Consider the following 26006-nt stretch of genomic DNA (forward strand, 5'->3'; position numbering starts at 1 on the left):
AGATATCTTGATGCATTGACAGAATGGTCTCCAGTAATTTGCTGCTAATCAGTTTTAAGAAATAGATGACAGCAAGGTACTTTTAAGTAGTTCCTCTGCAGCTGACATGAATTTGGATTATGTGAACTGACTCACCATTTATACTTGACTACGTAGAATGGTGTGCTATTGATTCCGACAGTCCTTGACCTGGGGGAATAACACTTGACTTAGCTGGGGAAGCCAGCATTTAGTTTACAATGTGTTGTCTTTCAGCATCTTGGCCTTTTGACAACAACAAAACAGAGATTAGGAAAGCAGACAATGAGTTAATGCAAGAAAAGTTTCCCAGCTTTACCCAGACTATTCATGCTAGGGAACCAGTGACGACCTCCCCTCCTAGGGAAAATCAAGCCAGGCTTTGGGGATATTTTTAACCCCCAGCCCTGCACAGTTTGACTCGTATGCTGAGGTGAGCAAGTCTGGTTTCTTTTCAATGTTACTATTTGGTCTTTCTAATGAATATATTGTCTGAATTTCCTACAAGGTCTTAGATTTGGGGTGTGATGATATGCTACCTACATGAGATTCAGCTGTGTAAGGATGTACCTAATTCAGAATTGGAAGATTGTTAAATAAATTTAGAGAACATCTTCCTTAGTGAAGCTTTTTCTATTCACATTTACAAATGCAAAAATAGAGCACTGTGATAAAGAAAGCATGTTTTCCAAGTGGGTCTTCTCCAGCCAGAGAGATACCAGACCTCGTGGTTGAGAACAGACATTCCCATCTAATATTTAATTTTGCTTCCTCCAGTTAACAACAGCTTCTTGTTCTCCTCTCTACTCTCTTGTTTTTTAAAAGTTTCTCCCTCCATCTCTTGATAGGTAGAGATATCTATAGTACATGAGGTCTCTCACATGTACGCCATCTATACATTACATTCTGCATTTCTAACAAGCTCCCAGTTGAATCTGATAATGGATAGATAGATGATAGATAGATGGATAGATAGATACAGAAAGAGATGAGAGAGAGAGAGAGATGCACACACAGGTTCATCCTCTCTGTCCCTTCAGCCCCTCTCTTCCTACTTCCTAACCTTGCATATGGATGAAAATGAAGAAGTACATTATACATTCATCAGAATTAACTGACAGAGATTCCACCTTTGAAATGGACTATTGAGCTTGATGAATTAGTTTTTAATGGTATCTTCTTTTATTATGTAATAGAAATAGCATTTTAAAACGTTTTTATAATCTTCAATATGCTTACACACACATACATGCGCACGTGTGTGCACACACACATACACACACACACAGAATCTGCTTTAAAATGTGATTATTCCACAAATAGGGAGTCAGGATAGGTGCACAATTAATTGAAATACACAGGTAATTTTTAAAAAATTTCTCTATTCAGTGAATTCAACTTCCTCTTTTCAAATTTTCATCAGAATTGTTCACAAGCAGTACATGAATTCTTCTAAAGTCTGAAAGTTTTAATTACTTTCTGTCCTTTGTGAAAACACTGAAATGCCAGAATAATAACCATCAAAGGATTAGGAGAAAGTGGTAAGTTTAGGTTTAGATAATATAAACATAACATATTTAAGCCTCAAATTAAAAGTGAGATGTATGTTTTATGGGCTATGAATCAAGTTAAAACATGGTTATGTGATTATATACACAGACACACAAATACATATACATGTATATTGATAACTTTTTTCATCAATTCAATTCATCCATGCAAATCAGGAATGACATTTCACACATTCTCCACCTAAAAAAATCCTATGTTTATTTTAAGATAGCTCAAATAACACAATTCTCTTCGGTAGTTTCTCAATACTTCAGGATATATAACTTTAAAAAATGAAAGCATATCTATTGGAATGTGTATAATCTACCTATTAACTTACTTTATATACTTTCACAATGTCAGGTCTTTGAAGCTGAAAGTATGCACACACACACATATACACACACATATACATTATATGTATTTCTAAATTTTTTCAAATTTCTTCTCATTCTAAAAATTCTATGTGTCAAAGAACTAATGAGCAAACTGCTAAAAATAATCAACTTCCTAATATTTTATAAGCATATGCTCAAATTCTATTGTCTCCAATGATAAGAAGTAAAGCAAATGTTGCCACTATGAGAGAGAGCAAAACAGACAGACACACACACACACAGAGAGAAGGTATTTTGCATGGCAAAAGTATACATTTGAGTATTTTAAAAAATACTCGATATTTGCCAAAGTAAATTGGGCCAAAATTTATGCTTAAAGGGTCATAAACAAAGCAAGTGAGCCTTGTTAAAGCACACTATACATATGGGAAAGAAACATGAACTGTGTGAATTGCATAATACAATCCATACTTACTTTATTACATAAGGATCTAAGTGTTATTTACCTAAGATTAGTGATACATCAAGATTACTCTCTTCCTAGGAAATCACTGTATGAAACAGTTCAGCATCACAACAGGAACATTGCTGCTTTTGATGGGCATAATATTAGGTAAAGTAATTGCTTCCAGTGACCTTCCTGCTTTTGTGTATCAAAGTGTATGTTCAACATAATATATTGTCTACAACTAAAGCTCTCTTCATTACTTCCATTTGTAAATAAGAATTTTCCCAGTTATGTGCACCAGTTATTTGAATTCTAAAAATTCAAAACTGTGAGCTACTTACATTCTTAGCCACCAAATAACTGCTTATTATTTTATTTATTGGTGTTCCTATATATTTTTGCTAATGCTAAGCTGTAAGAAGAAAGTCATACAATATCATAGCTTTAATTTCAAGAAACGCAGGCAGCAATTTCAGATAGTTAGTCTTTCTTACAGACTAGTGTCTCTTGATACATTGAAAAGACTAGAGAAGCTGTTACAATGATAATGGAAGAACCTTATACATTTTCATTGACATCAAGTTGCCATTGACATCATGGAATTGACAAGGTAATGGTTTTCACACATACTTCCATTGACACCATAGCATCAGAAGTGTCAGACACAATGGAAGTGTCTCTTACAAGATCTATTGATATTAAAAAAGGAAGCAAAGTAAATTCAGAGGGCTCCGATAATATAATATTATGTATCTTATCATTCCTAATTGTCCATAAATTCATCTGATTTATAATGAACTCCTATTGCAGATATCACCTTTCACATACATGCACATACACATCTGGCAAAGGGGAAAGGTGAGAAAATTGAAGGTGATGAGTGTTAAGCCTATTGTGATTGATGTAAAAATAAACTTGATCTGGAGCTAACATTTATAAAGTACAGTGTACAATTGTTCAAAACGGAGAACAGGCTGTGGTAATGACAGAATAGCCAAGAAACTCAGACCAATTTGGTATTTTAGGTTAATCACTTTATTATTGATACAGAGACGTTGCACATTAGTTCTGTATAATTAGACAGAAATTATGTGGTGTTTGGTAATTGTAATAGGATTCTGTAGTTTGTTATAAACTTTGTACCGAACCAATATAAAAAATAAAGAATTATAATCTTTAAAAAGACACACATAGTTGGCATCAGAGAACAACTTGAAGCAGAAGCTGATATATGACAGATTCTCATTATTTCTGCAAGGTAAGTTAACTCGATCATATCTGCATGACAGAGTATTAATAAGATACTAGATGATATTTTTAGGGTAACTCAAAGTACTTCCAGCGGCTAGAGATTTAACTTGTTTTCTTCCCACTTATGAACACTTTCCTTGAGTTACCTGTTCACCTTGTATTTTTAAATTAAGACTGCAGAAGTATAGCTGGCACTGAATCTTTTCTGTGACTTTAGTTAAAATTATGCTTATCTAAACAAAAATTTTAATCTGTATAAACTTTAGTGCATTATCTGTTTAAAACACCTGCCAATCTTTGGAGACAGGGAAATGACCAAGACAGACATAGCCTCTGTCCTGCAGACACTATACTAGGTTTCTATAGGGAAGGCAGAGCAGAACAGGTAATTTCCTAATTGTTATTTAATTACAGGAGGGTTAAAAGTTCTCCTGGAGAAATCAGAGTGCGAAGAGATCATATAAAAAGGCAGACCTGAACTAGTCTTGGAGAGAGGCAAGCCTTCTCAGTGGAAATGGCATTTGTCTGAAACCTGAAAACCTAGTAGGTTAGCTGGCACAAGGAGAGAAAGTGAGGAAAATATTCAGATTAAAAGAAACAATTCATTTGAAAGCCTGGAGGCACGAACTATGAATATGGAAGAAAATCAGGCTGCCACACCATTTTCCTTTAAAAAATGTGTTTATTTTTATTCTGCATATTTGAGTGAAATACACCCAAGTGAAAAAAGAGCATCAATTACTTTCCTGCAAATTGGCCACTGTTGCCAGCTCAGCACATGGGCATAACTTATTTGGGTATGCTTCCTTCCATCATGCTGCCATCTAGACAGTTTTGACATGGTTTTTCCTCCCTACCCACAATTTACCTCAGCACATTTCTGCTTACAAGACCAGTGATGGGGTCAACTTTTTAAAAGTGAACTTAATTTCCAGCTTATTATCTGATTTATACCTTGAATTCACCTATTCTGGCAATTCCCATTAAAAAGGTGGCAAGTTATTCTCTCAAAAGTTGTATTGCCAGACTGGGACTACACTACTGAGCAAAATACACACAGACTTGCCCTCTCCCAGCTTATTGTTGGCCAAGGAAACCAAATAAAGCACAGCAAGTAATAATAGAGGAGACCGTAAAATTGTAAAACAGTTCTAAAATATAAATTAACAATTTGGAGAATGCAAAGATGAGAGCGATTTATTAATTCCGCAAACCTACTCTTTGCCATACATTGTACTAAAACCTAAACATATGAAGAAACATGGCATATAAGCTATGAGCTTCTCAATTTTAAAACTATACTGATGCATGCAATTCAGCTAATGTTTATTGAGCACCTACTATGTAAAGCATTATGGTTCCACTGCTCTCTCACTCAGCTTCACCACTCCAGCTTCCTTGTTGCTCCTTGGTCATGCCAGGCACACTCCCACATCAGGGAGCTGTACTTGTTTTTCTCTCTCTCCAAATAGTCTTCTCCTAAGTTATCTCTACAGCACTCCCTCATTTCCCTCACTTCTTTCTCCAATGTCAACCTCTTGATGAAATATTCTTTGACCACTCTGTCTAAAATTGCATCCTAACCCCCATATTCTCCATCTCTCCTTCATACTTCAGATGTACTCATAGAAAATGTTTCTTTACCCTCTGATATGCTATACTGTATGCTCCTAGCATTCAGGGACATATTCTATGATGATGACATCATTAGCATTATATTTATATATACATTATGGAGAGCTAGTAATTAATTTGGCAGTTTGGCAGTTCGCTGGGGTTGATCATCTTTGTCTACATTATTAAGATATTTGAGGCAGTGTGCAGTGCCTCATGCCTGTAGTCCCAGCACTTTGGGAGTCTGAGGTGGGTGGATTACATAAGACCAGGAGTTCAAGACCAAGTCTGCCCAACATGGTGAATCCACATCTCTACTAAAAATGCAAAAATTAGCCAGGCGTGTGGTGCATGCCTGTCATCCCAGCTACTTGGGAGGCTACAGCAGGTGAATCGCTTGAACCCAGGAGGCAGAGGTTGCAGTGAACTGACATCACCCTACTGCACTCCAGCCTGGATGATAGATTTTGTCTCAAAAAAAAAAAAAATACTTGGATAAATTAGGCTGAACTTAAGTAAATAATTAACATTATTGAGAAAATAATATTAATATTGAGAAAAATCATAATTTGTTAAAAATGAAGAATGACAAATGTTAAGTAAATAATTAACATTGGAGAAAATAATTTGTGAAATATGAAAAATGACAAAATTTTATTTTAAAAATATAACTTCTTAATACAAAAGCAATCCATGTTCATTGCAAGAAAAAAATGCAAAGACAGAAAAAAGAACATAAATACAAATCATATTCCCAAAACCCAATTATAATCATTGTTAATATTTTAAGTATTTCTAAATCAAAAATAGAATCATAGTAATTGTATACTATATAACCTGTTGATCAGTGTTATATATGCATCAAACACCCAAGCATCTCTTGTGTGGGTTCTGACCTACTTCAAACACGCATACCTAAAATGCCTTGGAGATGCCCACAGAAGAATCCACTCAGTGCCCATACACAAATGAATAAACTGGAAGTGTGGAAGAATTAACACCCCAGAAAAAAACACTGACCAATAGATATAGAAACCACTGGACACATCTTCCCCCTTTCTACTCCCAGCCCCCACCCCCCACAGAGTCTAGAGAGATGGTTTACATATCTACTTGAGGAGGGCTCAGCCTCACTTAACCAGTAATTACTTTAACCCAGCAGTGACCAATATCAATAATGCCTTCTCCACCCGTTGGCTTTCCCTTTCTTCCCTGCCTTACTCCTCTGCTCTCTCACTTCTCTTTCCTGGGATTGCACTCGCTAATAAAGCAATAAACCATCTGCTATTAGATTTCCTTCCTGGGAAACCCAGGTTTAAACATCTCATTTTTCCCTTAAAAACATATATTAAATGTACTTTTCTATCACTATGAATTCTTCCATACATAATATAAATTGAATAAGACCATAGACCTTGTTTTTCTTCCTTACTTCTTTATGCTCAGAATCTAGAGTAGTATTATCACATTTTTAATGCATAAGAGTGTACCATTGCTGTGAAGTTATGAGTCCACCCTACTTACCTTTTATATGTTTTACTGTTAAAGATTATACTATTTTTGTATACCACTAGAGTATACCTCAATATGTTCATTCAGACCACAATTGGACATTCAAGTTTTTCCTAAGTTTACCCATTTTAATCTGCCATGGTTAGGCAGCAAACCCTTGGCTCAGGCACACGATTATTTCTATATACTTAAAAGTGATTTATCTGAGTCAAAGGTTATGCACAATTTTAGGAATATTTTACAGGCATTTGTTATCCAGTATGAATACAAAATATACAAATGATATTCTATTCATTTTTATCTGTCAGCAATTCTTCTAGTGAACCAAGATATTTTCATAGCATTGGCAGAGGAAAAGGTTTAACCCACCACGTTCACCTTTTTCATCAGCTTAAAATCCGTGTGCTTTTATGGGTAGCAATGAAGCTGATGAGTAGGCTCAAGCTAGCAAATTCAGTGGTGGGGGAAATTAGATCTTAAAAATCATTGCTGCTGAAAAAATAGTTTTTCTTTTCTTCTTCTTCCTTTTTTTTTTTTTCCTCTTAATAATACTATCCCTCTTCCCACTACCCTTCCCAGTTGTAATTTACTTTTCATGTCACAGAACTCAGCACCAAACAAATTACACACCTTATCCACAGCTATAAGCTCAAAATGCTCAGACAGCTTTTTTCACTATAGACCATGGGCAAAATGATCCCAGGGTTTTTTTTTTTTTTTTTTTTTTTTTTTTCTGATAGTAAAAGAAATTCCGGAAACTCTTCACAATCATTCCTGCATGGATCAACGTGGCGAAGAGCGGTAGTCCAGAGATCAGTAGGAGACGTATTTGAAGCTGAATCCATCCTGACAAACAAATACTTGCCATTCCTCGAATACTTGAAGTACCTCATTTCCTACGAACTGGATTATCTCTTCATAAATTGTGGGCAACAGCTAAGATAAGTTTAGCCCCTGCCTTTGTTACCGAATATGGCAAGCGGATCTGTGAATAATGAAGACAACAGAGTAATCAGTTTCAGAAACCGAAGGAAAAAAAAGAACGAAAGAAAAAACAAGAAAATAATTTTCTTTTCATGGTTTGGGAAACTAATCAGTCCCTTCTCTGCATGAAAGAAAAAGCCACACTCAGAAACCTGTTTGCTGCAATGGGCTTGAATGCCCCATACCAGGCTTCGTATTAGAACTTTTTGTTGGAATTTGGATGACCGCTTTTGTCTAGTATTGAGTTAATTATTGGACAAGTACGTTAAAATGGGTTGATCTCAGAAAGTCAGCTAACAGTCCTTATCACACTCTCTGTATCGAAGTAATGTCACTGAACATCACTACAAACAGTTAAAAAATTAAGGCTTTTTTTCCTCTTAAAATTTTTTCTATCTCAAAAATTTCTTTATAATGTGTGATAAACTTCTTTAAATAAGATTTTCTCACATTTTCTTTAAAAGTTTCAATTAAACATGTATCTTTTATTGGGGGCAACAGAACCATATCACTGATGAGAAATAAAATCACCAGGTATTCGACAGAAGGGCCAGTGGGTAAATCAGGCTGCCTGGGCTGAGTGTAAAACAGATCTGTTCATTGCAGAACTCGAGGGATTGAAATAAAACCTCCAACACATGTCATCAATACATTTCTGCTTTAATAAACACTGCTTAAATTTCCCCTGGCATTTTTTTTAAAGCATATTAGAAGGAAGAACATGCACAACCCAGGGAAAGGACAAATCTTGAGCCTTCTCAAGTAGAAATGTGCTCAATTTGATATTTTTAGTGCTGTGTCTATGGAGAGAATGAAACTTGTGTTCCACCCCCATCGACAAATTTTTGTGCACCTATTGATATAACATGTAGATGTCCTTGGCCAGATAAAAAGACAAAAAGAATACTGCCTGCCTGCCTGCACAAATCATGAAACACTCACTGCAAACCATCTCAAAGACCTCTCTTTCTCTAATCAAAATTCAGCAAGGCTGAGGGATGATCTGAAAGGAAAATTAAGAAGATAAAATAACAAAGAAAATAAAACCAAACTAGCACATCTTTAACCTACATCTGTTGAAATATAATTTCTTACAAATAAACAAAAACATGATGTTTTGATTAAATGTTTTTAATGATGCTTACTTTAAAAATACATAAAAGAAAGACCCAATTACAGAATAAACATTGCCAGGGGAACAAAAGCTATACAATTTACCACAAATTTGCTCTTTCTTTCATTTTAGCATAGAAATGGCCTTACCTTTTGTATGTTATACTATTTTTGCTTTGGTTTTTTTTTTTTTTTTTTTGTGAGCATGTAGTGGTATATATATTTAGAGGGTACATAAGATGTTTTAATACAAGATGCAATGTGTAATAATCACATCATGAAAATGGGGTATCCATCCCCTCAGGTATTTAACCTTTGTATTACAGTCCAGATACAGTCTCATTTAGTTGTTTTAAATGGACAATTGTTATTGACCATCACTCTGTTATGCTATCAAATAGTAGGTCTTTTTCATTCTTTCAGTCCATTTTTTCATGTGTCCATAAATCATCCCAATCTCCTCTGCATACCCCACCCCTACTCCCGACTGCATTGCCTTTTCCGGACTCTGATAAGCATACATACTTCTACTCTCTATGTCCAAGACTTTGATTATTTTGAGTTTTAGATCTCACAAGTAAATGAGAACATGTGATGTTTGTCTTTCGGTGTCTGGCTTATTTCACTTAAGGTAATGATCTCCAGTTGTGTCCATGGTGTTCCAAATGATAGTATCTCATTCTTTTTATGGCTGAATAGTACTCCATTGTGTATAAGTGGCACATTTTCTTTACCCATTCATCTATTAATGGACACAAGTTGCTTCCAAATCTTAGCTATGTGAGCAGTGTTTCAACAAACATGGGAGTGCAGATATCTCTTCAATACACTGATTTCCTTTCTTTTGGTTATATACCTAGCAGAGGAATTGCTGGATTATATGATACCTCTGATTTTAGATTTTTTTAAGGAAACTTTTCTTTTTAAAGAAATTCTGATTTATCTTATGCCTGTAAACACCCATAGTCAGCAACTACCCAGATATTGATCAGCTGATAGATTTCAAGCCTTGTATGTACCAAGTAGAATCTCCAAGTACTCCATGTAAATTATTTAACTCACTTCTATGTCAACTACCTGTACTAATTTCAACATAAATTAAATTTTAAAATACAAAGGAAATTTTCCATGAAACTTGAACTTGATTCTTCAATGACAGAATGCTACTAGACTAAGTTTCAAAAAGGTGTGCTGTGTAAAGACTATTCTTTTCTTTGTAAAACTAATTCATCTATATAGAGTTTTGTCAACATAAAGGAGATGACTGTCATATTCTCAAAAGCTACCTTGTTTCCAGAATCATAAGTGATCTTCATTGTTAAAATCAATAACATATTCCTTATGCACATTTTCTTGAAAACGTCAATTGTGTATATTTAGATTTAACAAATATTTTATTCTAGCTCTTTTCACCTCTTTTGATTACTGGACATTGTTCTGACACCATGGGGAGATGTATAAAGACAAATATTAAACACTGCTCTAGACCAAGCCCGTCAGTAGCACTTTGGAGGGAGCTTTTCAATGCTAAGCCGCAGGAAAACTGAACAGTTCCTGCCAGACATAAAGTGGACTTGTATTCCATTGACATTTCAGTACTTCTTTGGAACACAATCACTTTTTAGAATTACAAGGTTTTCTTAATTGAAAGTAGATTTTAAAATTATAGTAGTTGTTAAATACTAGGAGCTAAATTTTCACTTGCATGCAAAAGCTGTTATTTGGAGCTGAATCGGGCAGGGAGTTTAACAAGCAACAGGAAATGTTTAAAATCACCACGATCATTATCCAGTAAAATTAAAACACCCAAACCAGAGGGCTAGGAATAATGTGGGAATTTGCAAGTGAAACCAGCATCATCATCAGGAACACCTCTGGGTAGGTAAACGTATTAGATACACTGGGGTACCTGAGAAGAAGAGCAGGTCAGGCAGTCTCCAGCAGAAGGAATGCCATGCTCCCAAAGGCTGCAGACAGGGACTGGGTGGTACAGCGTAAGAGACCTGTCAGCTCAGGTGGAAGTGACTGTGCAAGTGATCTTGTGGGTTGTGCTCATGGCCACATGTATATGTAAATCCTATCCCAGGACTCTTTCCTGGACCTGTGGATAGGGTAGGAACAGACAGAGTTTAAGACAGGGGTCCTGAACTGACAGAAGCAAAAAAGTTAGCAACCTAGGAAGTATTGGTAGGTGGAATAATGGCCCCCTAAAGATGTCCACATCCTAGTCCCTAAAGCCTTTGAACATGCCACTTTACATGGCAAAAGGGATTGTGGAGGTAAATTATATTAAGTATCTTCAGATGAGGAGACTACCTTGGATTATCTGGGTGTGCTCAACAAAGAGGATATAAAGGTCCCTAGAAAGGGAGTGAAGAAGGTCAAAGTCAAAGGAGATGTGACAATGGAATCAGAGATCAGAGAGGAGCGAAGATGCTGTATTACTGGCTTTGAAAATGGAAAAAGCAACAATAAGTCAAGGAAGGTAAGAGAACTCCAGAATCTGGAAAAGACAAAAGACAGATTTTTCCCTAGAGCCTCCAAAAGGAATCAGCCCTGTGGACACCTTGGTTTCCCACCAGTGAGATAGATGACCTTCCGAACTGCAGATAAGTTTGTGGAAATGTGTTACAAGAACAATAGAAAATAAAGATGTTTAATGGAAATTTAATGAGAGGCAGCTTGCATTCCATCAGGAAACATTTACCCCCGGTGCCCACTGGTATGCATGGTGGTGACCAAGATGGTCCTAAGCAGGGGTGTCCCATCTTTTCGCTTCCCTGGGCCACATGGGAAGAATCGTTTTGGATCACACATAAAATACGCTAACACTAATGATAGCTGATGAGAGAAAAAAAAGGCACAAAAAAATCTCATAATGTTTTAAGAAAGTTTATGAATCTGTGGCCAACAGGCTGCAGGTTGGACAAGCTTGGTCTTAACGTTCTCCACAGATTGATTAGTCTTTTGACATCTTTTCTTCCTTCCTTCTGCTTGCTTTCTTTTTCTTTCTTTCTCGTTCTCTCTCTCTCTCTCTCTCTCTCTCTCTCTCTCTCTCTCTCTCTCTCTCTCTCTCTCTCTCTTTTTGAAAGAGTCTTGCTCTCACCAAGGCTGGCATGCAGTGGCACTGTCACAGCTCCCACATGAGCCTCCCAACTACCTGGGACTACAGGCATGTGCCATCATGCCTGGCTTTTTTTTTTTTCTTCTTTGAATATAGAAATAGAGTCTCAATAAAGTTACCCAGGCTGGTCTCCTGGGCTCAGGGAATCCTTCCACCTCAGCTTCCCAAAGTGCTGGGATTAAAGATCACAGGTTTCTTTCTGATTTAGGTCCCAGACTTCCCTTTTCTTAGAGAACTCACTTAGAGAATTTGCAATTGTAAATTTTTTCTCTAACTCTTTCACATGTAAATCTTATCCCTACCTCTTGCCAGTTTTACAATCCAAAAATGTCTTTCACAATGACCCAAGGGCCATCCCTTTGAAATGTAATCATCAAAGGAGAAAGCACTGCTATCTCCCAGTGGCTATGGGCAGGTAGCTGCATAACTTCCATAAATGGAATTATTCCTTAAATGGAAAGGCAAATAGCAAACACAAATGTCCTAATCGAATTTAACGACCTCCTCCCTAATAGTGCTTTTCAGCTCACTCCAGTGGTTAAAGTTCTCACTTTCACCTTCTGTTTCAGTGATTTCAACAGTTCAATCTGTTTTCTACTGCAATAGTCTTGCAGTTCCTTCAATCTGTGCTACATTATTTTTTAATTTAATTTACCTTATTTCGTACTCAGTGGACCAAAAACCTGTGTATATATTTTTTGGAATGAATAAGTTTTTTCTACTATTTCTTTGATCGTTTTCTCTTTTCCATTGTTTTTCTTTCTGTCATTAAAAATCATATTATATAGAGGTTGAATCTGCTGTATTTTCCTTCTACCGTCTTAAATATGTTCAAATATCATTTATATTTTTGGAAAGAGAGTTCCTTAGCCTTATTTTCCAAATCATTTGTTTTAGCTTTAGTCCTATCTTTTACATTATTCAATCTACCTATGAAATTTTAATTAACAATTTTAAGTTAATTAAATAATTCTTATTTGAGTTCTCTTTGTTCCAAGTAATCCATTCTTATTTCATTCCTGAAATATTCTCGAATTTCTCCTTGTTAATGATAATTAAAGTGTTGGTTTGTTTTTTAGAGTCGTCTTCTGTATCTTTGGTTACCTGTGTTTCCTCTGGCATCAGTTGTCCCAATCTTTGATCTTAGGTTTTTCCTTCCTATTATTGGTTTTGTTCCGTATTGGAAATGCTTGGTTATTGGTTTGTGGCTATTTGTTGGCTAGTATACCTTTTAATATGTTTTTTCTCTGCAGTCATTTCAGGTCTTTTACCCTAACAGAATTATTCCTTAAATGGAAAGGCAAATGGCAGGCTATGTGTATGTTTTAGAGTATGTGAGTGCAAGGTACACAGCAAGGCTGAAGAGTCTCTGGCAATGTAGAATTTTTGTAAATTTCTTTTCTGGTAAGAATTCTTTTTTTTTTTTAATTCTGTGTTACTTGAGGGTGCAGCATTTCTTCTGTCTTGACTTGTTCATCTCCTACAGTGACACAGAATCCTCTTCACATCGTGGCTCACTTTTTGCAGGAAAAAAAAAGATTATCAGTCACCACAATCTGTGAATGCCCAGGAGAGCGAGAAGATGGTGCCAGCTGGGCCCAATTTCTGTGACTGCGCTGTGGCCTGCACTGGCTCTTTCTGTGTTGACTCTAAATTTGGAGCATCCCTGGGCTATTTCTAGTAAGACTTAACCTTATTCTGCTACTTTTGGCCAGTGGATCACTGTTCTCACTTTTCTTCATAATTCTCCTTTCAGTCTTCCAAGATTTCCTTAAAATCCTCAAGCACTACCTGCTTTCTTTCTTATTTTCCAGTACTATTATGATATCAAGGGTATGTATATACATGTTTAAAAAAAGAAAAACATATATATAAATAAATATGACATATATAAATATATTATATATATATAACATATATGTATTTTTTTTAATTTTATTGGGACTTGGTGGAGGGAGTGGTAGATGCACATGCTCAATTTGTCATTTTATACCTAATTTTTTACTCTTAAAATGTTCTGTAAAATACTCCTAACAGATTGAGCTTTAGCCCCACCCCACCCACAATACACACATAGCCATTTATTTGGCTTCTTTCTCTCTTTTATGCTCTTTAAAAATAAAAATACCCAAGCAAAAATAAAAAGAAAAGTCTCCCTATTTCTTATGACAACAAATTCAGCTTTCTTTATCTCCTGTCTTCAGCCCTGAATCTTTTCTGAAGATTCTCTGTTACACTTAAATTAGTCATCTACTAAGGGTCTCCTTCCATTCCTTGCCCCTTACCCCGATCCCTAACTTCCTTCACCAGTTTCTGCTAAGGGGAGAAGATGACATAGAGCTTTATCTCCACACTGGTACAAGTTACAGTATCTCTATCAGAGGGCAGACATAGCTACAAGTGGTTTGAGTTTAAATGTCTTTCTTTCCTATTACGTCTTATTAAACTACATAGAAAAATTATATAAGCAGCTTTATATTCATAATGGGGGATGAAGTTGTAAAAATACAGAGGAATAAATATGTTGTTTGATACCTCCTTTATCTTTTCCAAACACATAGACTTTGGGCTGGTTTTGATCATAACAATATCCGTGTTTTCTTCTGACTGAACAGTCCAAAAACGTCTAGGCAAGTGAGTGATCACTATCCATTAGCACCTTTTTCCTCTAAAAAATGTTCACTGGACCTGTATCCACCTAAAAATGGAAATTCCTATGTATTTTCTCAATGGGTAGAAAACAGAGTGAATAACGACTTTGTCAACAGCTACCTAAACTGATACTACTTGGTGAGTGGACTGAGGATGGCAGCTGGTTGGAAATATACATATCGTAATTACCTACTAGGGTAATAAAGCATTTTCCTCTCTTCCTATAGAAAGCAACATTTTTTTCGGGCCCTCCCAGGAGAAACAGGGCCATATCAATTAAAATCACTCAACTTGAGCTGCTAGCCCAAAATCCACCCCTTTTTCCCCCTTTCTTTTCTCTTCTTTCTTTCCTTCCTTTTTTTCCCTTTCCCTTTGTCTTTCCTTTCTCTGTCTCTCCCTTCCTGAAAGTCAAAGATCAGTCAGCATAGTCAAGTTCTGTTGAGGGCTCTCTTCATGGATTGCAGATGGCAATCTTCTCACTGTGTCCTCACATGGCAGAGCGAGAGAGTGAGACAGAAGAGAGAACTTTCTGTTATCTCTTCTATAAGGGCACTAATCCCATCATGAGATCCCACCCTCAAAAATATCATCTAAACCTAATTTTCTCCCATAGATTCCTTCTCCAAAAACCATCGCATTGGAGGTTAGGGCTTCAGCATATGAATGCAGAGGGGAGGGAGGACACAATTCAGTCTATAGACCGAACTCCTGCAGGGATGTGGAGGATAAATTTAAAAGAAGCAGTGAATGCTGGAAAAATCTGGGAGGGAATTTATTAAGTAGAGTTAAGCAAGGCAAACCAAGATAGTGTCAGTATGGGAGAAAAGGAGATTAACTTTATAGATATTTCTGAGCTAGAAGCAACAAGTTTTGGTTCTTTTTGTTTGACATGAAGCATGAGGAAAAACAAGCATTTAAGTATAAGACAGGCTTTAGTGTATGGGCTTTAGCTTTTCATCTCCTGGTGGAGTCTCTAAGCTTGCTTCACCACAGCATTTAGTTTTCCACTTCTTAATAGTAACTATTTAGACTCAATCACCAATTCTGTACCTTTTGCTTAGCCTTTTGCCTTCAAGCCTAAATAAATGCAGCAGTATTTTACGCTCAAGAAATAAATCCTTTGGATCTCAAAGAAGAATGCCCAACATAATTGATTTCCCTTTGCGTGGGTTTAGAAATCGTCACTGCTTTTGCCAAATCCTGTAGATCATGAGCAGGGCCCTAGCATTCTCGGGAAGTCAGCCTATGTCAGCCAGGAAGATAGATTGGGAATCTTGGCTTGTCGACTCTTTGTTGGATTTTATATGCCTCTTTATAGGTTGAGAAAATGCAATGGGGCTTTCAGAGGCCAAGAAAAGTCAGAAAGAGCATGAAACCTCAACAATTTAGTGAGGTCATCTGAGTGTTCATAGAGGAAGAAATGAGAAAAGATGCAGACGATTAAGTCTGTATAGAAGAGGGAGAGAACGGTGAAAGAAAAGCAGGTCTGAAGAGGCAGCGGAGTCAATGGCAGAAGATTAGTAGCCTCTGGCGAAGAGTGGGTTCATTTTCATAAGGAAAACTTATCCAAAGTGTATTTATAAGGAAAATTAGCAGAGGATTACAAAACACCTATTGGTCACTCCAGTTATGTACTAGCAATGCAAAGAAATACAAAAGCAGTTCAAGATATGAGCTTTCCCACTAAACACATTTGGATTTTATTTTCTTCTTTTCAGCATATCCAATCCCACTTCTCTCCTTTTAACAAATCATTTCAGAGTGGCATCAAAATACAGAATGCCAGGAGAACACTTTAAAATGTTTTGTATTCCTCTTCCCCCACACTCTGTATCCTATAATTTAGGTCTCTTGTTAATACATGCATAGATATGTATGCCTCTTTTAATGCATTTATCTTAACTGTAAGCTTCATATGAGCAAAGATTAAGGAAAGTGCCTCCAACCCCTTCTAAGTGCCTAGCACAGTGCCATGTGAACAGTGAGATCTTAATGTTAATTGATATTCCGTTCTGGCTGAGATGACTGCTAAATAGTAATTTCATGCTTTGTGCGTTGCTATTTGGATCTCTACAGCAGTAATATAACTTGGGTACTTATTTTAGTCCTAAACTTTTCATGTATACAAAAAGCAGAAAATAAATCCCAACAGATGAATCCTGACCCTGAGACCATTTTTTAATACTTAGTTGACCCTTGTACAAAACATCCCTATTCCACTGCACTTTTTTTTGACCCTTCCATGTATGCCTCTAGCAGGTAATAGCAATACATTCAATTTAGTTGTTTACTTTCTTTTAAAACATTTATACTTTAATATAAAATATATAATTTAAAGCATTATTTTTATTAGTATCTTCAACTCAATTAATAATTTAATACGTATTGTGTGTCAGTATTTTGTTATTATGATGGAGATACTGAAATCATAATAGAATTTGGTCCTTAAAATTCCAGTGGGAAGAAAACGAAACATATAGAGACACAAAACAAAGTTAAATATCAATACCAAGTGCTATACAAAGAAGCACCATATGCCTCTTCCACCAGAATTGTAAAGAATGTAGATTTTACCATTAGCTAATTAAAGCAAGAATTCATGGACCATAGATGTGATGGCATGTGAGTAGAGAAAAAATCAAGTGTAGAAGAGAGATTAGCAGATTCTGGAAGGTCAAGGTGGGGAAGAGTTAAAGAAGCAAAAGCAAAGGAAACAAAATACATAGAGCCTACTCAGAAGCCCATGAGGTGTTAGACAGCCTTGGTGGCCTGAAAGGATTGGGAGGGATCAGGACCAGATAGGTTAAAAGATGGGGAAGCCAGAATATAAAAGACTTCAAATGTGGACTTATTTTCAGTTCTATTCAAAAAAATCAAGTAATCTCAATCTCCCATTGTAAATAATTAATTCCCTCCATCATAAGACTATTGTTGCAAGTACCTATAGTACAAAAGCTTCAGAGCAGAATACAGTAATTACTCTGCTAAGGTTTGGAGTCAGGCATACCCTTCTCTATTACTATTCACAAGTTATGTGATATCAAGCAAATTACTTAAACTTGCTGAACCTCATTTCCTTTATAAAAGAAGGATTGTATTATCCATCTCAAAAGTATGTTGTAAAGATTAAATTAAATTATATGATGCATATAAAGTCCACAGCCCTATGCCTAATATACAGTCAATAAATGCTGGCTGTTATTGTGGCTATGATTATTATTCCCTCTTGGTGACCCTGAAAAAGCAGCCTAACTTCCTAGAGCTTCATACACGCATTTCTTCAGGCTATTATTGAAATCCACATTGAGCATCATTAGGTGTTCAATAAATTATGGCTATTTCCATTATCTTATTACAATTTGTTTACTATCATTGTTTCTCTGTTATCTATCTCATTGATATATAATTGCATATGTATTAAATAGCTATTGAATAACGGTTTCATATTATTGAGTGACTTCTATATAAAAGTTGCTGTGTGGTGGCTACTGGATATATACATATATTTAAATTTTAATTTAAATTAAAATATATATTTACTATAAAGAGGTGTGTGTGTGCGTGTCTGTCTGTCTGTCTGTCTCTCTGTGTAGACCTTACAGTCTGTTGCAACTACTCAATTCTGTTGTTATAATGTTCCTCTTCTTGAGAAATACTGGATCTCGCAAACTGTGGTAAGATCAGACATAAATAACTAAATCAGAATATACATTTCGTTACGGCAGTATATACAGATTTCATAGAAGGAGGTAACTAAGTGGACTGATCAAAAAATTTATTATAACAAAAATATGTGGAACTACCTTTAATTAAAGCTAAAATTTATTGAAAAGATTAATTTGGTTACTTATTCATTCAATAAAAATCCATTAATAGCTGCCCAGATGCCAAGCACTGTTCTGGATGCCTGGAATGTGGCAATAAACAGCATAGACCAGGACCTAACTCAGACGGCGCTTACATTCTAGTGCAGCAGGCAATATGCAAATAAATAAATACAAACATAAGGTCAGTTGCTTTAAAGAGCAAGAAGCAAAATAAAGGAATAGAGTAGATACAATTAGTACTCTTAGGATGGTTAGGTAAGACTCCTTTGAAAAAGTGACATTAGGAGCATAAGTCGTGCATGTACCTGGGGGAAGAGTATTCCAGGCATAAGGACAGCAGGTGCAAAGTCCCTGAGGACTGTAACTTACGTGTTAAAGAAAATTTGCTCGCTAGTACTTCCTATGCTATACCATTGCTTAAAAGCTTTAAGTGTGAATACATACTAACTCATTTAATTCTCCCAGCAATTTTATAATGTATGTAATATTATCATCCTCGTTTTACAAATGTAGAATTTAGATCTAAAGAGGGTGAGTAATTATCCTTAGGTCATGGAGCTTTTAAATGGAAGCACTTGAACCCAGGTCTACGTAACGCTAAAGCCAGGGCTCTAAATCAACGTACTATATTGCTTTGAAGGGCATCTACAAATTTTACAGATGTTGGCATGATCTAGATGCAGACAGAGAAAGTACAGAGGATTATTTTTCTATCGTGGGATGTGTTTGAACAACAGCAAATTTTCTAATTTCTCTTTAATGCAGACTTTTTATGGGACATTAAGCAAGATAATGCTAAAAAAAAACCAAAAACAAAAACAAAAAAAACAAAACAAAACAAAACAAAAAACCAGAAAAACAGGTTGGGAACACATTGTAGTGGGCCAAAAATTCAAGACAGAAGAGTGTGTTCTTAATCCAATTGGTAAAAGGAAGTCATTGGAGCAATTGTGGTAGTGACATAGGTGGATCAGTGGTTTGGGAAGATCAGTCTGGCAACAATGAGTGTGATGGATTTGAAGAAAGCTGGAGGCAGTGGAACTAATTCAGTATTCATTGCATTAGACCAAACAAACTGCAATGAGAAATTAAACTGGTGTGATTGTTTTAGGAATGGACAGGAGAGGAGGTATGTGAACTGAACTTCAGAGGAAGAATCTGTGTACTATGACAACTGACTGACATGAGGAAGATAAAGAATTCAAAGAGGACTGAAGCTTTACACTTGGAAGAAGAACATTGTGACCATAAACAGGAAGACAAAAGTGGAACTGGCTTTGGCACAAAAGGAGAAAGCAGGGTTAAAGTATGTGGCAATGACTCTGGAAGAGGGAGAGGTTAATCAATCACCTAGGCAATGGGACTAGAGATGTATAACAGAAAGTTGTCTATAAATAAGTGAGAGTTGGCATTGGATGAAGTGAAAACATAATTGAAGCAGGACTGTGAAACAAATCATAAAGGGCCTGAGACCAGAAACTTTAAGGAAAGCCTATGTTAGGGGAGAGAAGCTAGAGAAACTGATCAAATGTCCAAATGCTTTACATATATGCACCCATGAATAATGAATTGCCTTGGGTAGGGTACCAAGAAAGGAGAACTATTTCTGTAAATACCACTGCTCTGGCTGCCACTGATGTAGGTGATGGAGCGTGACAAGGAGGGTATAGCTGTGCATCCAGGGCTCTGACACCTCACATTGCAGCCACACCCTGTGCCTGAATGAGAACAGTTCTGCTTTCGTGTTCTATGTAAGATTTCACTAGGGAAAAACAATGAGGCTCTGCATGGTAAAATGTGATGAAGTCTGACAGCTTATTATTTGAGGAAGGAATGACCTCATGAGCAAACTTTTCCAGTGGTAAGAAAGACAGAATGATCAATTATGGAAACATTCACAAATGGATAAGAAGGGGGAGGAGTTGTTGGATATTATGGAAGAAAAAAAAGGTATGAATGGCTTTTAGGATTGCCCCCTTGAGGTTAGTGGTCATGTATGTGAAGTGAGAGCTGTCAGCATGTCATTACTTACTCTACGATATCTCAGGAAAGAAAGGATGAAAAGGTTTTGCCTCTGACCTTAAGGAAAGAAAGGAATTGGATCTTACTCTATATACATTACCTTGCTTAATCTTCATTACAATATTATAGAGTGAGAATGAAATATATTATAGTACTGAATTGCATATATATAGTATACACCTGTATATACGTGTGTGTGTGTGTGTGTGTGTGTGTGTGTGTGTGTGTATACATACTCAATCATGTGCCAAATAATGGTGTTTTGGTCAATGGTGAACTGCATATATGATAATGGTCTCATAAGAATGTAGTGCTTTATTTTACTGTATCTTTTCTATGTTTAGATAAGTTTAGGTACACAAATTATTATCATTGTGTCACAACTGCCTACAGTACTCATTCAGTAAAGTGCTGTACAGGTTTGTCTATAGCTTACATATGCTTTATAATGTTCACACAATGACAGAATCACCTAATAATGCATTCCTCAGAATGCAGCCCCATAATTAAATGATATATGATTGTATTATGGAAGAGTAGGCAACTTAGAGATAGCCACTCTACTCAAATGAAAGACAAATCAGGAATTCAAATGCTGATGTATTTGATTCCAAATACATCAGCTGACTCTTATGATGTATCAATGGTTTCATCATCACCTGTTTGTGAGCCTTAAAATTAAGTCATGTTCTCAAGGTGTGGGTTTTAGTATCTCAACCACAGATGATAGGCTATATTGTGCAGGTTTGTAAATTTTCAAATCATGGCACAGTTTTAATTAGGAAGTCAAATTTTTGGTGACTTATTTAACAATCTTACAGAGATCTTTTTTTGAAAAGGTAGGAAACTGTAGATTATATATTAACATGTTTATTTCATTTGATTGCTCTTCTTCATTGGGTTACCATTGAAATGGAATAATTAGCTTATTTGACTATGTTTCTTTATATTTTCAAAACTGAAATATTCTCATGCTCCAGTACATACTTGGTTTTTCTTTGAGACCAACTTAATGTTTCACGAAGACATAGCACTTATCATTAACTTGTAGAAAGTAACCGAGTAGTATCAATTTAACCCATATGGCAAGACTTGTTAGGCACAGTGTTCCATCTGACAGTGTAGCCTTAACAATACAAAACATATCCATAATTTTAGTAAGGTTGTGTAACTGACATATTGAAAGACAAGTATGCAATGGGTGAATCATGATGCAATTTCATTCCTCCCCCACCATTCTTTAAACCTCCTTTGGAAATCGTTTATTTCCAGGCAGGTCCCATAGCACTCCTGATCCTTTTTAGTCCCAGTGTTATTCCAGTCACTAAAATGACCATTTTCTTTTAATGCAATACCCTAATTTGAAATTTACATCCAGGTTAAGTCTTCTGTTTTCCTAGCTAGGGCTTGTCTCTGGCCTGAAAGTCTGAGGTAGGGAGGGTAATGTGGTATGTTCTTTCTTCCATTGCCTGTCATACTCTGATAGTGAGTGCTTCAGAATCCTCTGGGTCCACGCCCAGGGGAAACAGTCTTACTTTGTATAAGGGTGTGAAAGAATCTCTGGATACAACTCTTTTTTTCTAAGCAGGCTTTTGTAGGTTCTTCGGAGACAAACAAAAAACAACAACAGAGTTTCTTAAATAAAGGCAATGCTGTTTTTCTGATTTTACCTTAACCATTAAGTCACCCAGTTCTGCCTTCATGAGCATCCTACAATTCAGAAATTGTAGGATATAGTGGGGGTTTTTTGCTTTGCCTTGCTTTTCCTGTTCAGGTCATCTTGCTCTGGGCTGGAAGGCCTTTGGGGTCGCCTTTAAAACTATATTGGGTCAGCCTACTCCCAGGACCACTTGGCCTATGGGAAACTCGTGCACCCCTGTGCAGTCGAGTGGAAGGGCAGCTCTCTCACTCCCAGCGCAGCCTTCCTTTGCTTTGCTCTTCCATCCCAAGCCAAAATTCAGTGGATATATTTCAGCCCCCCATAGAAAGTTCCCTCAATAAATTGATTGCCTCTGTAAAGAAATAATAAATAAATAAATAAATAAATAAATAAATAAGTTAAATTTTAAAAATGAAACAGAAAGTCTCTCAAAGCCTATGTCATTTGCAGGAGGAGGTGAAACTCTATGGCACTCCAAAAACTCTTTCCATAACATTCTCACTCTTCTTCAACCTCTTCCTCTTACAGAGACTAGAGGTGAGAGATTGCTAAAGTTGTCTGAACTAGTCTCATGATCTTTTAACATGTCCCGATTAACTGGACTAGCTCTTTAGTTTAGGACATAGAATAACAAGGTACCTTTGTATTGTTCTCAGCCTTTGGGACTCTGGATAAAATAGAGATTGAAAGAGTCCCATTTTATCATCTTGTCAGATATAAAAGTATTGTGGACATTGATAACCATGTGACAGCACACTTTGGACGGCTTGTGGCACCCTGGTTAAAAGGCTCCTTTCTGCTTACTGTGGCAAGTTTCTGTAAAAACATCCATTTCTATTTTGATGTCTTTTGCAACACCTTTGTCTCACACTTATTTTGCCTCCTTGTTCCCAATGACTTCTGTTTTCATGTCACCTGCACCTTTCTTAGATCTTAGCATCACTAATAGTTTTTGATCTAGAGATGACACATTTTCTAAACAACTTCAAACTCATTTTACTATTTTCAGCACTCAACTAAAGGACTTGCCTCCTTTGTACACTGACAACAATTAAAGCATTTGGAAAAGACTTTCCATAAACTTCCACTACTTTATCCACCTACTTACCTACATTTGTGTCCAAATGCTCTGCCTTTTCTACTGTTCTTAGAAATGAATTGTTAGTGTTCCCATTAAGGCCACCACTACCAGCACCCTACCCTATACAAACTCACACTTGTGCTTAAATTTTGTCCCTCACCCACTTAAGGATTATCTCTACAGCCAGTATTTTGTTACGTAAGTCATTTGTTTTTCTATTTCTTTCAACATTACAGACCCATGGTGCTGAATCCATCATGTTAAAAAAACAATAGGCTGGGTACGGTGGCTTACACCTGTGATTCCAGCACTTTGGGAGGCTGAGGCAGGAGGATCATGAGGTCAGGAGTTCGAGACCAGCCTGACCAATATGGTGAAACCCTGTCTCTACTAAAAGGATACAACAATTAGCCGGACATGGTGGCACATGCCTGTAGTCCCAGCTACTTAGGAGGCTGAGGCAGGAGAATCACTTGAACCTGGGAGGCAGAGGTTGCAGTGAGCCAAGACTGTGCCACTGCACTGAAGCCTGGGCAACAGAGAGAGATTCCTTCTCAAAAAACAAAACAAAACAAACAAAAAACTATCCAAAAATGTTTCTGCTCCATATTCTTTTCTAGTTAACAATTCTATGTCTTTGTTCTCTTTCCAAAGGAACTCCTCAGAAGTTGTTGCCAATTCTTCCCCTCTCATTTTGCCTTGATCGCAGGTTTTTGTCCCCTCCATTCTAGTGAAATAGCCCTTATCAAATCACCAAAGACCTTCAGGTTGTTAAGCTCATTGCTCAATTGTCAGCCCTTGTCTTACTCAGAGCTCTGGAACAGTCCATAAAGTTGACTACCCCCTCGTTTTTGAAGGAAAGAAAAGGAAGGAAACCACCCATGGCTTCTCAGACCCCTCTTCCTTGCTCTCCTCTTATCTCACTGGCCACTTCTACTCACCTCCCTTGCTGGCACTTTTCTTTCTTTTCTTTTTAAGAAAATAGCCTTTTCTTAAAAGGCGAAGGATATGAACAGATACTTTACAAAAGAAGACATACAGGAGGCCAACAAACATATGAAAAAATGCTCATCATCACTGGTCATCAGAGAAATGCAAATCAAAACCACATTGAGATACCATCTCACACCAGTTAGAATGGCGATCATTAAAAAATCGGGAAAAAACAGATGCTGGAGAGGATGTGGAGAAATAGGAACACTTTTACACTGTTGGTGGGAATGTAAATTAATTCAACCATTGTGGAAGACAGTGTGGCGATTCCTCAAGGACCTAAAAATAGAAATCCCATTTGACCCAGCAATCCCATTACTGGGTATATATCCAAAGGATTATAAATCATTCTACTACAAGGACACGTGCACACGAATGTTCATTGCAGCACTGTTTACAATAGCAAAGACCTGGAACCAACCCAAAGGCCCAACGATGATAGACTGGATAGGGAAAATGTGGTACATACACACCATGGAATATTATGCAGCCATCAAAAACGATGAGTTCACGTCCTTTGTAGGGACATGGATGAACCTGGAAACCATCATTCTCAGCAAACTGACACAAGAGCAGAAAATCAAACACCGTATATTCTCGCTCATAGGCGGGTGTTGAACAATGAGAACACATGGACACAGGGAGGGGAGCACTACACACTGGGGTCCGTTGGGGGGAAATGGGGGAGGGGCGGGGGGTGGGGAGGTGGGAAGAGATAGCATGGGGAGAAATGACAGATACAGATGAGGGGACGGAAGGCAGCAAAGCACACTGCCATGTGTGTACCTATGCAACAATCTTGCATGTTCATCACATGTACCCCAAAACCTAAAATGCAATTAAAAAAAATAAATTTAAAAAAAATAAAAAAAAAAAAAAAAAAGAAAATAGCCTTTGTCTAAAATAATGAAAAGTCCCAGGGCTTTTTCTTTAAACTTACTTTCTATTTACACCCACTCCCTTTGTGATCAAAACAAGTCTCAGGGTTATAAACAAATGCTGATAATATACTGATAACTCCCAACATTATATCTGTAGCCTGGCTCCCTCTCCTGAACAACACATTCGTATATTGAACCACCGATTTCATATTTCAACTAGGATATCTAACAGGCATCTCAAACTCAACATGTCCAAGACAGAATTCTTGCTTTTTCTCCAAGACCTGCTCCTCCTGAATTCATACCAATTTCAGTAAAGGTGATTATCTTTCCAATTTTCCCAGACTAAAAACCATGGAATCATTCCTGACCCATCCCTTCCCTGTAGATCCTATCTTTTAAGAATAACTTTTAAGGTAACTTCTACTTAACATCAGTAAGCATTCCTGCACATCAGATGCTCTGTACCAGAAAGTGAATCGGGGGCCATTTTCACATTATTTCAAGTGAGAAAAATACAATGAGCCATGTCAAAACAAAAGTCTCCAACTAAATTTCTAAAGGCTGCCTAAAATACAGTAAAAGTTATTAGATTCTGAAATCTTCCATGGTAAATAATATTTATCCAAAATAGGTAGACAAAAACGTACAATAAAAATTAGACGGCTGGGTGTGGTGGCTCACGCCTGTAATCCCAGCACTGACGAAGGCTGAGGCAGATGGATCATGAGGTCAGGACTTCAAGACCAGCCTGGCCAACATGGTGAAACCCCATCTCTACTAAAAACACAAACCATTAGCTGGGCATGGTGGCAGGCACTTTTAGTCCCAGCTACTTGGGAGGCTGAGGCAGGATAATTGCTTGAACCTGGGAGGAGGTTGCAGTGAGCCGAGACCACATCACTGCACTCCAGCATGAGCAACAGAGAAAGACTTC

At 36.9% G+C, this 26006-nt stretch overlaps 2 long non-coding RNA genes across 3 annotated transcripts in view; one reads left to right on the top strand and one right to left on the bottom strand.

Annotated features, from left to right (window-relative positions):
• Positions 1-26006, top strand: part of LOC141580340 (uncharacterized) — a 60407-nt gene that overhangs the window by 17596 nt on the left and 16805 nt on the right. The window lies entirely within an intron of this gene.
• LOC141580338 (uncharacterized) overlaps positions 5929-26006 on the bottom strand; it is a 304648-nt gene continuing 284570 nt past the window's right edge. The window contains exons 4-5 of one of the 2 annotated variants that reach the window (XR_012512570.1): positions 10739-10930; positions 5929-7717 (exon numbers count right to left, since the gene is read on the bottom strand). This is a non-coding gene — a long non-coding RNA (uncharacterized LOC141580338). The remainder of the gene's footprint in view (positions 7718-10738; positions 10931-26006) is intronic. The other variant, XR_012512572.1, reaches the window with a different exon arrangement.

The sequence above is a fragment of the Saimiri boliviensis genome, chromosome 11 (assembly GCF_048565385.1).
Source record: "Saimiri boliviensis isolate mSaiBol1 chromosome 11, mSaiBol1.pri, whole genome shotgun sequence".
Taxonomy (NCBI): domain Eukaryota; kingdom Metazoa; phylum Chordata; class Mammalia; order Primates; family Cebidae; genus Saimiri; species Saimiri boliviensis.